This window comes from Heterocephalus glaber, unplaced genomic scaffold (assembly GCF_053883595.1).
Source record: "Heterocephalus glaber isolate CG9 unplaced genomic scaffold, H.glaber_assembly_v1.0 deba00001497, whole genome shotgun sequence".
NCBI classification, from domain to species: domain Eukaryota; kingdom Metazoa; phylum Chordata; class Mammalia; order Rodentia; family Bathyergidae; genus Heterocephalus; species Heterocephalus glaber.
The window spans coordinates 69,599,709-69,613,684 of record NW_028258320.1 but is presented as its reverse complement, the minus strand read 5'-3'; the positions used below and the strand labels follow the sequence as shown (position 1 = coordinate 69,613,684).

Sequence of the window (13,976 nt, the reverse complement as noted above, 5' to 3'; positions counted from 1 at the left end):
GACTGATGGAACAAGGCTGCTAAAGGCCATTTCCCTTTCAAACCATTTGCTTTGAATTCAGAAAGAAGGCAGTGGGAGCCTTATCATTTCTTTTCCTACTTCTGTTCCCTCCCTGGATTAGCCAACCATGTCACACACACAGAAAATGATGGCACAGAAGGAAAGGGAAAGACAGGGCCACTCAGTGCCCCACTTTCTTTCAGACTCTTCTGACTTAGAAGTTAGACAGAGGTAGACCACTGAGATAGTTTTGTGCAGTATTTCCACTGCTCTGGAAAGAATGAAATGCACATACATGCACAATCTATGAAATGCAAACTGCATAATTTCAGTGATCCTACACGAGTTACATGCTCTTATATTTTCATTTAAAATTGGCATTGCATAGTATAAAGATGAAAGGCAAAATTCATATTAACAATTTGCAGTTTTAATTTTACTATAGGACAACACTGAATAGCAATCAAAACACTACAAATTGAAGCTGAACACAGTGGTATACACCTGTGACCCAAGCACTTGGGAGGCTGGGGAAGAGGATCATGAGTTCGAGGCCAGCCTGAGCTTCATGTGAGACCCTTTCTCAAAAACAATAACTAACTAAATAAATGCATACATAGTACAAGTTGAGAGTCCACAAAATAAAATAGCTTTGTATTTTAGTAACTTTAATGGCACGTTTTTCCTGCACTTTGAACCCGGAACCCCCCACGTTTTTCTTTGGCCCTGTACCTCCCATATTAGGTACTCAGCTCTGATGAGAACAGGGAGGGGATGTTCGTTATGCCGGGCACAAGGAAGAAATAAGACGAGTAATAACAGCTGTCACTGTTGACTTTCCCATTACATCATCAATCTATAACAAAGTGAGAAATTTTCATCTGAGCGAACACCTGACAGAGAAGAAAGAAGAACTTCTCTGGATGCCAGAGTGGGCAGCAGAAGCAAATGTCCTGAGACAGGAGCTTACCTGCTGAGTCAAGGCAGGGTAGGCCATAAGAACAAGCATGAAGTCAGAGAGGCGGAAGAAGTTGTTAGAGGCCTAGTGGTCATGGTAAAGACCTTGGCTTTTCCTGTGAGTGAGGCGGGAAGCCACTGGCAGTTCCGAGCTGCAACTTGCAGGATCTTATTGTCATCTCTTTGAGATCCTCTGGCAGCTGTGCAGTGACTGCAATGAACAGGAAGTTGAACAAGTGCATGAAATAAAAAAGAGCTCAGCGTTGAGGAGAGGACACAACAGAATTGGAGGAAGAAAGACTTTAAAAATTAAGAATGGAAACTGAGGACTAGGAGTGTATCAATACTAAGCAATGAAACACCAAGGAACAGATGCCAGCAAAGTATACCTTTATCCTCTCCTAGCATAAAAAAGCTTGAGATGAGGGCTGGGGATTTAGCTCAGTGGCACTGTGCCTGCCTCGTGAGCAAAATGTCCTGAGTTCGATCCCCGGTACCAAAAAAAAAGCTGACTTAACAGTAACACTGATGTTTATAAGACAAAGAGGCCATGCCTGGAAGTCTCAGTAGAAGGAAAGAGTGTATCCCCAAGACCTTACACATAGCCAAAATGGTGTTCAGATGTGAAGGCAGACACTGCAAATGCAAAGCTTCTCGGGCAACACAACACCGCAGACCCTTCTTGGGAAAGCACCGGGGCAACAACACCCAGCCAATTAAGAGATGTGTGAGAACAAATCCAGGAGCTCCAATGCAGTGAGAGAACTAGCAGTGAACGGTGACATCAATTACATACAAAACTGCTACCAGTTACTGAGTTACGGTTACAGAAAAGGATGAGAATGTTTTGAGCAAAGAACAAAATGCAAACAATAGCACAACTAACAAAACTCAGGAGGTAGGTGGAAGAGAACCCAGTGCTGCTCTCGTCAGTTTCGCAGCAGAGAGAATGATGCGCACCAGCCTGTCCTGGACGGTTCATCTCGGCATCTCGCAGAAGCAGTCTCTGATCACATTACCCGGTCACTTCATCTTTACTTAGAGATTATGCAAAATCTCATTGCTGCTCTTATATCTCAGATCTACCCATTTCTTGGACCTGGTAAGACAAAGGGTAGCAAAAGGCAAATTTCTCTTCAGGGTGATCATTATGTACTGCAAACATGCACTAATAAAAAGGGGTAAAAAAGAAAGGTAAACTTTTTTACGGATTATACACAGATCCTCAATGTAAGAACCAAAATTGTTTCTCATTTCTTTCTATCTAGGATTTCCCTAGCCTCTTTCCTTCATAGATTGATGAATGAAAACAGCCATGATACATTGGTTCTCAGGATGGCCGCATGAGGTTTTGGTTTATCTTCTTAGTCACTTAGCCTGCGTATTCATGAGAACGCCATGGAATTCTTATATTAAAACTTTCATTCTTCAGTGCAGAGTCATTGCCCAGGTGTAAGAATATGCCTTGGGAGACCCTGCCTAGCCCCTCTTCTGTCCTCAGTCTACCCCTCTCCGCCCCTCCCCAGCCCTGTGGTACTGCTGTCTGACCTTAGGGTTTTGCACTGAGCTACACCCCCAGGCCTCGCCTCTCTTCCCTTCCCTTCTCTTTCACTGTATTTCCCTATATAGCGTCTTGCTATATAGTTCAGGCTGGCTTTGAACTCACTATGTAGTTCAGGGTGGCCTCAAACTCACACCAATCCTCCTGCCTCAGCCTTCCTTGCTGGCATTACAGGGCTGTGCAACCACACCCGGCCTTCTACCTTTCTTTTGAGAAGGCACTGAGCCATGTCTCTTCCCCTTGGCCAGAAATGACTGGTCTGTCCACACTCACTGGACTGGAAAAAGACCCATACATTGATTATGTAAGGACTTATAATTTATATCATGTCTTAAAAATGATGAACTTTCATTTCTGAGAATCTAAAGAACGAGATACACATAAAAGCCTTGGGCTGTGGAGGGACCCACGTGAAAAGATAAAACAAGTCCAGATGCAGGGCAGGCATTGCAGACCGGTGTGTGTACGGATGCGCTAAGGGCTGGAGTGTGTGGAGGCCCTACAGACAGAAGAGGAAGGACATTCCCCAAAACTATACTGCTGGTCCTGGAGCAGCCTGAAAAGAAAGGAATCTAAGTTCTCCCTATTTTCTGCTAAAAAAAAAGGCTAAAAATTTTGCCTTGATGCACTGATCACTTTCAACAATTCCTCCACTTCTGATAAGAACAATAGAATGATACTCTGAAGAGACCAAACATGTTCATCGCACAGAATGTATTTTTTTTCTCAAGAGAATCAATGATTTATTGCATCATGGTATTGTGCAAACATAATGGAATTTGTATGCACACATACTGTACTAAAGTGCTTCTTGTTTAAAATATGTAAATGAGGGCCACGGATTTAGCTCAGTGGTTCCGAAGCCTGCCCTACCCAAGTTCGATCCCTGGTACCAAAAACAATATATGTAAATGAGCCTACTTGGGTAAACTGTGGTGATGGGGGCTCACAACTGCCTCATAAACATACATGCCCCTAAATGTGTTTTTAGCTATTGCTATGTTTGATGGGAAGAATGTGATTTATGACATTTATCAGGCCCTGCAGAAATGAGTCATTTTATAATGATATTCTACTGCATTTAAATTTTTTAGGTACATGGGCTCTCTTGAAAAAATTTAAAGAGCTGTGTATTGCTGCAATTCAACCAAAGATTGTGCTAGTACTCTACGACATATACTAGGTTGGCTTCTAAAAGAAGTAAAGAAAATAGTTTTCATCACTTCTTCCCTCTCACCATCCCTAACAAGCTGGAAAATATTCTACCTAAGAATTGGATTTTTGGGGTCTGAGGGAGATTAGAGGAAGCACAGGGAGGGAAATATTTAGAACTTCAATTCTTCTTGGTTTGGGGTCTGGATTTACAATAAATTTTTTCCTTTCTGAATAATATATACTTAGAGCCCCAAGCATTTACCAATACGTTTCATTGGCTATTAAATATGCACACACACAAAAACAAAAACAGCATTAAACCACTGTATCCACAATCATGAGCCAGGTAAGCCAAAGGGGAAGAATAGAAAGAAGTGAATGGCTGTCAATTCATTAACATGCTAATGAATATTTACTCATCATCTAAACATGCAAAGCATTGCCTCTGTGGGACTAACCATGGCATACAGATCAAAGAGGGCTAAACTAAGCCCTCAGTGAACTTACATTCTAGTAGGGCAAATGGCACAAATTAACCTTGTAAATTAAAAATGAAGGAGAAAGAGATTCCAAGCAGAGATACTGAGAAAATTGTACACAGACATGAAAGGAGAATACTTGCCACTCAGCAAAAGGAAAGGTTCAAGTAGAATGTGGTCCTCTCCAGCTACAGGAAGAGTCACAGAAAGTTAGTTGGGTTCAATATCTTTTCACCAACAGCTGTAATATATAGAAAGTGAACTGAATCATTCTTAGGATTTTTCTTTTCGTAAAGAAGCTAACCAAGAAAGGTACTGGAGCTGGCCTGGTGACATTCGCTTGTAATCCCAGCCACTCAGGAGGCCATGGCAAGAGCATTCCAAGTTTGAGGCAAGTCTATGCTACTTAGCAAGACCTTATCTTAAAATAAAATTTAAAAAGGGCTGTGGAAGTAGCTCATGGTAGAGTGTTTGTGCAGTGCCCCTGGTTCAATTGCCTGTAGTGGAAAAGAGAGAGGAGAGAGAAGAGAGAGAGAGAGAGAGAGAGAGAGAGAGAGAGCGAGAGAGAGAGAGAGAGAGAGAGAGAGAGAGAGAGAGAGAGAGCGAGAGAGAGAGAGAGCGAGAGAGAGAGAGAGAGAGAGAGAGAGAGAGAGAGAGAGAGAGAGAGAGAGAGAGAGAGAGAGAATGAGAATGAGAATATTGGAAGTAGCTGCTTGCAGCCTTGTTAAACTCTTCAAATGGTCAACTGAACCATGACTTATGTTAGATTGAGTTCAGCTAAAGTATTACTAAACAAACTGACATCACATAATATTTCTATCAAGGATAATATTGGACCAGCTGATGACCTCGACAACTACTGTTACCTATTAAGTCGCCCCTACTGCTACAGTACTGCTGGCTACCAAGTGATTATGGAGTTTATACCCTCTAAGGACAAGACTGGCCCGAGGAAAGGATAAGAGGTAAACATATCCAACTACACACTCGAATCATACAATAGCACTTCAGGGAAAGGAATGATATGAAACACAACTGGGAATTGTCCCACTAGACCAGAATATTCTAGTGTTGTCAAAAATGACCTTAGAAATTATCTGGGTCATGACAGACAGAAGGGAGAAGGCTGGGTGCTGGCAGCGGCCCCAATAATTTGACCTTTCTTTCCAAGCCCATCTGTATCCCATGGGGTTGCATTCTATGTCATGAGAATTCTCCCTTTCCCTTAGGGTGTGTGCAAACCCTTGTGACCTGGGTTTTCTGGCCACTGTGAATCAGAACGTCTCTGATCTCCTCTGATGGATTTCAGCTGCTACCTATGGCTACAGAACTTGGAGGAGGAAAGACTTCTAAACATCAAACAAACAAATCTTGTGGGCTACATTAAGGCACTTGCAGCATTATAGAAACCAGCTAGCCAGGGATTTAGCTCAGTGGCATTGCACCTGCCTCGCAAGCGCAAGGGCCTGAGTTCAATCCCTGGTACTACAAAACAATAAAAAATAAAAATAAAGAAACCAGCTAAATAATGTCTCAGAGTAAAAACTCTACCTTCTTTTACACAGTCTGTTTGCAGAGCTCTGAGTTGTAGGGCTGTAAGGGATTTTGAAAAGTAAAGATAAAGGATGTAAACAGACATGAATGTACATATAGGATTTTTCATTTTAGTGAAAACTAGTTACATTACCTGGGGGAGGGGGCTTTGATTTAATTTTAAATTGTGTTCAGTGGTGAAAATGTGAAATAATGTAGCCACTCTAGAAAACAGTTTAGCAGTTCCTCAAAAAATTAAATACAGAATGTCTATGCCCCAGCAATTCCACTCCTAGGTGTATAATCAAGAAAATTGAAAACATATGTCCACACAAAAGTTTGCAAAAAAGTGTAGCAGCATTATTCATAACAGCCAAAAAGTAAAAACAATGCAAATGACTATCAGCTGGAGAAACAAAATGTGATAAATCTGTACAACAGAATATTATTCAGCCATGAAAAAGAATGAAGTACTGATATGTGCTATGACATCAATGAACCTTGAAAAGAAAGAAATTACATACAAAAGGCCACATGATGTTTGATTCCATTTATATGAAATGTCTGGAATATACAAGCCCACAGATAGATAAAATAGATCAAGAACTACCAGGGACTGGGGAATGTGGTTAGTAGAGAGAAATTCCTAATAGGTACAAGGTTTCTTATGGAGGGAGGCTGATAAAAAATGCTCTGGAACCAATTAGTGGTGGTAGTTGAACAGCTTTGTAGATATACTAGAAAAAAAATCATAGAATTGTACAAGACAAAATGATGAATCTAGGAATTGTAAAGAATATCTCAATTAAAAACATATGACATACCTTCATTTACCAAGCACTGTATTACACACTGGAGAAACAGACCACTAACACAATTGTCCTGCCAATCGGTGCTTACTACCTGGTAGGAGGAGAAATGCAAACTAAGATACAGCCAAGCATGAGGGTCTCAGGGGGGCATTTATGTGTTACACGACGTGGCCTCAAGCCAGAGAGGCCAGGAAAGGGTTCACAGGCAAGTTTCCCCCAAGTGCAGTCTCAACTCAATCTGATAAACATTCAGTCTTCTCTTCTACAGTATTAAAAAAGGGGGGAGTGGAAGGCTAGGATCTCGATCTAATCCCACCTCTGACTACTCAACAGACCCCGGGAAAGCTATTTATTTCTCTAGGCCTCCCTCTTCCCACGCCCTATAAAAATTAAGTGTTTTGTTTCTTTTCTATAAAATCTGAGTTTTATTTCTATCTTTAAAAAACACCTGGTGATATCATAGACCATTTAGAGCTCTGACCTATTTAAAGTTGCAGATTGCATGAATTCGATTCCACAAAGGATTTCAGGAATGCACAATGGGGGTGCTGACTTTTGCAGGTTGAGAAGGGCGTTCACACTGTCCTGGGCCCTCCAGACCCTGAAGGACAGCATGCAGGCTACACGACCTCCTTGACTGCCACTTTCACCTCGTATTCCACTGACAGAATCACCTCCTTGCCTGCTATCCCTCCAATGAGTAACATGCAGTCTATACCACCTTTCAGTTAAGTGGCTTGGTCTTTATCCAGGGCCACAACAGGCCCGTGGCTGATTTGCTAAGTGAACAAGAATCTACAGTTATGGAAACGAGGATGATGGAAAATAAAACACAAGTTTCCAAAAAAAAAAAAAAGAATCTACAGTCACAAGGACTGGGTCCTGTTCAGCGCAGCTGGGATCAAATAAGTCGACATCAGGATTTTTCTGAGGTAAGACACGGTAGGTAAAGAGCAATTTTTTTAAAAGCCAGAATAACAACAGTGCTAAACAATACACTTAAACCATTTACTCTCTAACTTTAAATAAGATTTGTTTTTTAAAAATACATATAATTAAAATAAATCAGGCATTTTAGCATATGTAGTTATGCAAGAGAGTAATTTACACTTGATCTTAGCCAAAAGGCTGAAAGGTGACCAGAAGAGCTATTTAGATGGAAAAGTTTCATATGAAAACAGCTACTCATCCATTTTCCTGCAACTAAAAATAAGACAAAGAAATAAGAACCAACAATAAAATAACAAGCAAACAAACAAAAATAAGACTGGTTTAGGTAACGAAACTAAATGTTCTTACCTCTGCTTTTATTCTCTTTTTACTCAAATCATTGAGGTATTGTCCTTTTATTCACATTTTTGTGTAGATCTTAAACAGTGTCCAGCTCAAATCTCAAATCTCAGATCCTACTTTCTTGTTCCCTGGCTACTTCACTGATCTTTCCTTCCTTTGGAAATTAATTGTATTAGGTAATTATTTCGCCTCTCACACATTTGGGTTGGGAGAAAAAGAAGAGGAAAAGCATTCATTGAACATGTACTAAATGCTGAAATATTTTCTCTTTTATATCTTCTTTTAGAGCTCATATTTCTGCAATGGAGGTGGTATTATCCTCAATTTATATGTGATAAAACTGAGGCTTCAGAATGAGAACTCTGGGAAGTTAACAGGATTATTGATAACTAATGCTTTCAGGTTGCACAACTAAAAAGAGGGCTTTGAACTTGGCAGGGCAATTCAACCCCACAGCCCTGAATCTGAAGCTACCATGCTATACGGCTTTTCCTGCCTCAGCTGCTTGGAGGCAGGAGGACAGTTTTATCCTCAGTATGTCCTAATGTAGTGATTCGATTTCTGCAAACATTCATTCATTCACTTACTCATAAACATGCAGCTCTTTTTCCATGCCAGGTACTGTAATGGAATGAAACATGAACATAGCTCCACCTGCACCCTCAGTGAGGAACTCTCAGTGCAATAAAAGAGAAAGGCCTGGGTCCAAGGAATGGGGAAAAGTGCACCAGGCCATGGAACAGCAGGTCCAAAGAGGGGCCTGGCATGAACGGGCCCTGCAGACATCTGTGACATCCAAGTCCACTGTGGGTGTTTGGGGCTTAACGGTTGGACGTGACAGAAAGGCTGGGCTTGACTGGCAAGGGCTTGAGATTCTTGATTCTGGGAAATACCATTAAAGCGCTGGAATGAGAGCTTTGGGAAGTTAACAGGATTATTGGTTAACTATAAATCAAAGGAAAAAAAAATAAAGCAAAAGCAAAAATGCTTTTCCAGATGCCTGACAACTCAAATCTCTCTCCATCTATGCTCTTCTGGCTACCGTATCATTTCCATCCTTAACAGAGCAGAAGACAACAGGAGACTGCTTTGGGAGGGAACCACACCTCCTCAGCTCTGGATGTGGCCCTGGTTCCCCAGCACATGGAGGGGCAGGAGGCCATTCACTGCTCTGTGTCTCCGAACAGTCTCCGGTCAGTCTCTAGCCAGGCAGCAGGCCTGAGGGGAGGAATGAGACATTCCTTGCCAATCTCTTAGGATATATTTTTTTCACAGCCAGGTAAAACCTCTCTCCAATTTATTTTTTTCTTTCTTCCCTTTCCTTCCTTCCTTTCCTTTTTATTTTTTGAGGTACTGGGGATTGAACCCTTATCACTGTGTTACATCACAAGCATGCTTATCCCCCCTCCCCTTTTAAAGTTTCTATTTTGAGACAGGGTCTTGCTAAGTTGTTAAGCTGCCCAGGCTGGGCTTGAAATTGCAATTCTCCTGCCTCAGCCTCTCAGAGTGCTGGAACTACAGGTCTCCGTTACCATCCCTGGAGGATCTTCACACTTGAGTCTAACATTTGCAAAGACTCAGGACTTTTTCTCCAACTAGCATCTCAGTAACACCAGGAATATGCAATGGAAAAGCTCCAGGAAGTCTTGAAGAATCTGCTCTTCAAACTCAAGACAACAAAGCCCCTTTTAGCCTTTGCCCCACAATACCAAAACCTTCCCTGGGGACTTCTGACATTTACGTCTGGGGTTGTGGATTAGTGACAGTGAAGGGAGTAAGAAGGAGGCATGAAAAAAAAAGCTAAACAATTGTAATATTATGGTTAATCTGAGAACAGGTTGAGATTGCTTGAAGAAACAATGATGTGCGCTGGAGGTTCTCTCAGCTACAAGAGGTCTAAGTATTGGGGCCTTGGGAGGCCGTCCCAGTGATGACAGCGCCTAGGGGTGTGCTAAACATAACAGGAAGCTCCCAGCAAGTGCTTGGTGCAGAGAACTGCCTTTCTATCGTCTGGGATTCAAACTGCTTTTCCAGGGAGGAAAATGCCGAGTCTGCTTTGGTGCCCGGTCTCTAATCTAGAGCATTCTGCTTTGGGATTTGTCCTCAGCTGACTAAATAATCACTGAACCCTCTCCAGATAGCCTTAGAGCATTTGATAACAGAGTCAGGCTCTTCTTGTCTGCCTGTCAAGAGGCAATTGCTCTTTTATATTAAACCCAGACACTCAGAAGGACAGAAAGAAACAGATCAGAAACTTTTTGAAAGGTTTGAATCTTACTTTGGCAGGACTGGAAAACAGTCTAATTTTCTACAGTGGAGTGAGGGAAAAAAATCCCATACAGAAAATGTGTTCCTATGAACTAGAAAAAAGAAATCCTTGCTCATTTTCCTGGCATAGCAATTCTTTTTCTGAGAGCCTTCAAATTTGAGTTGCTAGAGGCTTTATTTATTTACAAACTAGGTGTGCCAGGGCTCAGCAGGCCTCATGAGTGAACTGTCTTCATACTACTCAGGCTGAAGCAGTAAGCAGCATGGTGAAGACCATGAAATGAGGGGAGGCAGACCTCGGTCCAGATCTGGCTCTCTTATTGACTGTGTATGTGACTCTCCTCGTTATGTATTTCTCAGTTTTCCCATCCCAAAGTGAGGGTAAAAGCAACATGCACTTGGCCGAGTTACTGAGAATATTAAAGAAGGAAACTTATGAGATACTTGGCATAACATTTGAGACACAGCAGACCCCCCATAAATGACAGCCGGTCCCCTGAAACCGTGCTGCATCCACAAGCAGGTTGCTTATATCCATTTGCAGGAGCTATTTTATGTTCACGGATATATTTTGTTGTGTGCATACATTCCAGCTTCTAATGCCTTTCCAGTTCTTAAATGGAGAAAACAGTTCCTTTCTTACCGACTTCCAAGGGTTGTTTTGAGCACAACAAAGGACAGATACATGTGGGAACATTTTGAGAAGCAAGAAAGCAAGGAGCACTGCATAGCTCAAAGCTGGGGTTGCACACCAGAAAACAACAGGAAGCTGCAGCATCTTGAGGTCTTGCTGGCAGCTGCGAGAGACCTTTGCCAAATATTCCCAAGTACCCTGCCAGGAACTGTTCCTCAGCACTCTGGGGCTTTGCTAGCACAGGAACAGGCGTGGTTATGGGAGGTGCACCTCCTCCACGCACCTGTCCTAAACAGGATGCTCCAAGCACACACAGTGGCTTCCTGGGAATCCCACTTCCTGTGCTGCATTTATAGTCTTGGGCTCCAGCAGCACAAAAGCTAGGATTCTTTTGCTTCATGCCAGTGGAAGCAACAATCAAAATCATTTTTAAAAATAAATGATTATTATTGATATTGCAGCTAAAATCTACTGGTTGCTTGTGTATGCCAAAATTGCAAACACTTTGATATGTATGTTCTCCTTTAATCCTCCTATTCAGTACTGTCTTTAGACCTGGACAAACAGGGCTCCTCCCTGACCCTGTGCCTTCATTAAAAAAATGTCTAAGTCCTTTTCTGGTATCTAGGTCAGCTGAGGTTGGCAGTGCTGTCAAGGATGGGACATCCCAGACTCCTCCTCTGAGCTCTCTCCCATCATGATGTTCCTCTACACCTCTCCCAGGCTCTGCAGGGATTGACCAGGTGCCCCAAGGAGACCTAGAAGTCATGCCAATGGAATTGAAGGGGGTCATAGAGATGGCTCTGTTCCAGAAAGAAGCCTGGCAAGCAGGCACCCTCAGGCTGTTGTGGTATTTCTTTCTCATGATTGACCAAGATTGGGTTACAAACACATTGATTGAGGGTGATTCAAATTGTTCCTACAGACAGGCTTCCCATTGAAAATATTTGCAAAGAGTCCCACAAGAGGGGCAAACTTGCTCACAGCAATCATATAAGATGTGCTTTCTTCTACAAACCTTATGGACAGAGAAACTGACTGACTTGGAGACATTAACTTCCCAAGGCAACACATTTAGTGAGTTGCAGAGCTGGGACACCAATTCTGGAATGTTCAGTCTCAAAGCAAAATGTTTAGCTAATCACCCAGATTTCCTTGTCTTCCTCCACAAAGATATGGATGTCCCAATGAGGTTCACCCTTTCCTCTATCCAGAGCTCTTCGATTCTGTTCAATCTCTTGTTCTCTTGTGAATGAACCTGCTGACAAGCTATTGTCCAGGACACTCTTACCCAACTACAGTTTACCTGGTTTCTCCTTGACTTCCTGCTTTCTACTACCCACAGACCTTATCTCCTTCAAGAGCAGCCACAGCTCATTGCAAAAGCATCTGATCTGAATCTCTTTCAGTAAAAGCACTCAGTAAAGGGATCGCAGTCTTACACCCTAAATTATTACTTCAAACAGAAATGTGTGTACTTTGTTGTAAACATCTATTTGTAGAATAAAACTCTTTTTTTCCTCAATAAAGGATTTTAGGCACCCACCAGATGTGGATCCAATATTTGAGGAAGGTGCTGTAAACTGCTGCTTCTGAACAAACTCTTTCTAGGGCTGCTCGGTGACAGGCTGGGGTAGAAGTTAGTGTTCCTCCATTCCCATTCCTTGCTGCCTTGAAAGGGAGGAGTCTGGAACAGCAAAATGGAGACTGCTGAAAAGTGAAAGAGCCTAGAAACTGTCACCATAGCGTCAGTCAGAATCAGTTCCTGCCTCAGCACTGCTCTCTTTGTCAGCCCCACCCCGAACTCCGTGCCACAATGAGGTATCAAGTCACGGTCATTAGGGTGGCTAGAAACAAAAAGTCAGATAATAACAAGTGTTGGAGGAGATGTGGAGAAACTGGAACCCTTAATACAGTGTTGGTGAGACTGTAGAAGGGGTAGTTGATTTGTAAAACGGTCTCAAAGTTCTTCAGGAGATTAAACATAGTTAACCCACTCCTAGGTAATTTACCCAAGAGAAATGAAAACACACTGTCACATAAAAAATTGTACATGAATGTGGTAATATTCATAACAGCTCAGGTAGAAACATCCTAAATATCCATTAACCGATGAAGGGATAAACAAAATGTGATATATCCATCCAATGTAATATTAGTAGGCCATAATAAGGAGTGAAGTATGGTGCATGCTACAACTTGGATGCACCCAGAAAACATTATGCTAAATGAAAGAAGGTAGATACAAAAGACCAGGTATTTTATAATTACATCCACATGAAATGTCTCTAATGGGAAAATCTATAGAAACAGAATATAGAGTAGTGATTTCTTAAGACTAGGGGATGGAAAAAATTTGGAGTAGGGAGGTAACAGCTAAAGGACCCAGAGTTCTTTTTGAGGTGATGAAAATATTCTAAAATTCACTGTAGTGATGGTTGCACATGTCGGTGAGCATACTAAAACCTACCAAACTACAAACTTTATATGGGTAAACTAGACAGCTAATGAATTGTATCTTAATAAAGCTATCAAAAATCAATTGCAACAAAACAAAATACCTTAAAATAGATGAGCTCCTTCTATCACCTAAGCTTAAATCAACTCTGCTCTCCTCTCTGGCTGTCTATGAATGACAGGATATGTAGTATGGTTTCAGGCTGATTTAACTCAACTCCACACATTTGTAGGGACCCTGTGCAATAGCCTTCTGGGCCCTGTACAAATTCAGGCACCAATTTGGACAGGGCATGAGCAGGTAGGTCAGTATCCTCGCCATTAGTACAGGTACCATGATAACTTCAAAGTCTGAAGACTCCCATGTGCAATCCATCATTCCACCCTCTCACCAGGCTTCACCTACCTCCTTCCCAAGCAGAAGGATGAGTAACCACATCTTAATGAGCATCACTGAAAAGAAGCCTCAGTAAGTCCTCTCACTATTAAGAAAACGCTGTTTTTTTAAAAAGTTATTTCACAAGAACTTAAGCAACAACACTTTTTCATATGAAAGAATGGCCTATATTGATGGGAGATCTTTCTTTTGCACTGCACTTCCTATTACTGATAATTATTTGTACCAAGTTTGGAATGAGACACATTTGTTATTAAGATCATAAAATCGTAGATAGGAATACCGTTGGAATTGAGTCCATAGCGGTACTTATGTTACATTCTCCATTTCTCCCACCCTTACCCCCATTAATTATATATTAAGGATAGTGTTTCCTTTGAAGAACACATTACAGAAGAATGATCTCAAATAGTACTTTATTACTTATGCC

The 13,976-nt window shown here is 41.7% G+C and overlaps 1 protein-coding gene across 5 annotated transcripts in view; it reads right to left on the bottom strand.

Moving 5' to 3' along the window:
* Nucleotides 1-13,976, bottom strand: part of Ablim1 (actin binding LIM protein 1) — a 295,966-nt gene that overhangs the window by 179,290 nt on the left and 102,700 nt on the right. Inside the window, exon 1 of one of the 5 annotated variants that reach the window (XM_087185684.1) lies at nucleotides 971-992. The exons of the other annotated variants lie outside the window; for them this stretch is intronic. The gene's annotated coding sequence lies outside the window, so the exon portion shown is untranslated. Of the gene's footprint in view, nucleotides 1-970; nucleotides 993-13,976 lie in introns of those variants that run through there. 5 annotated transcript variants of the gene reach the window in all.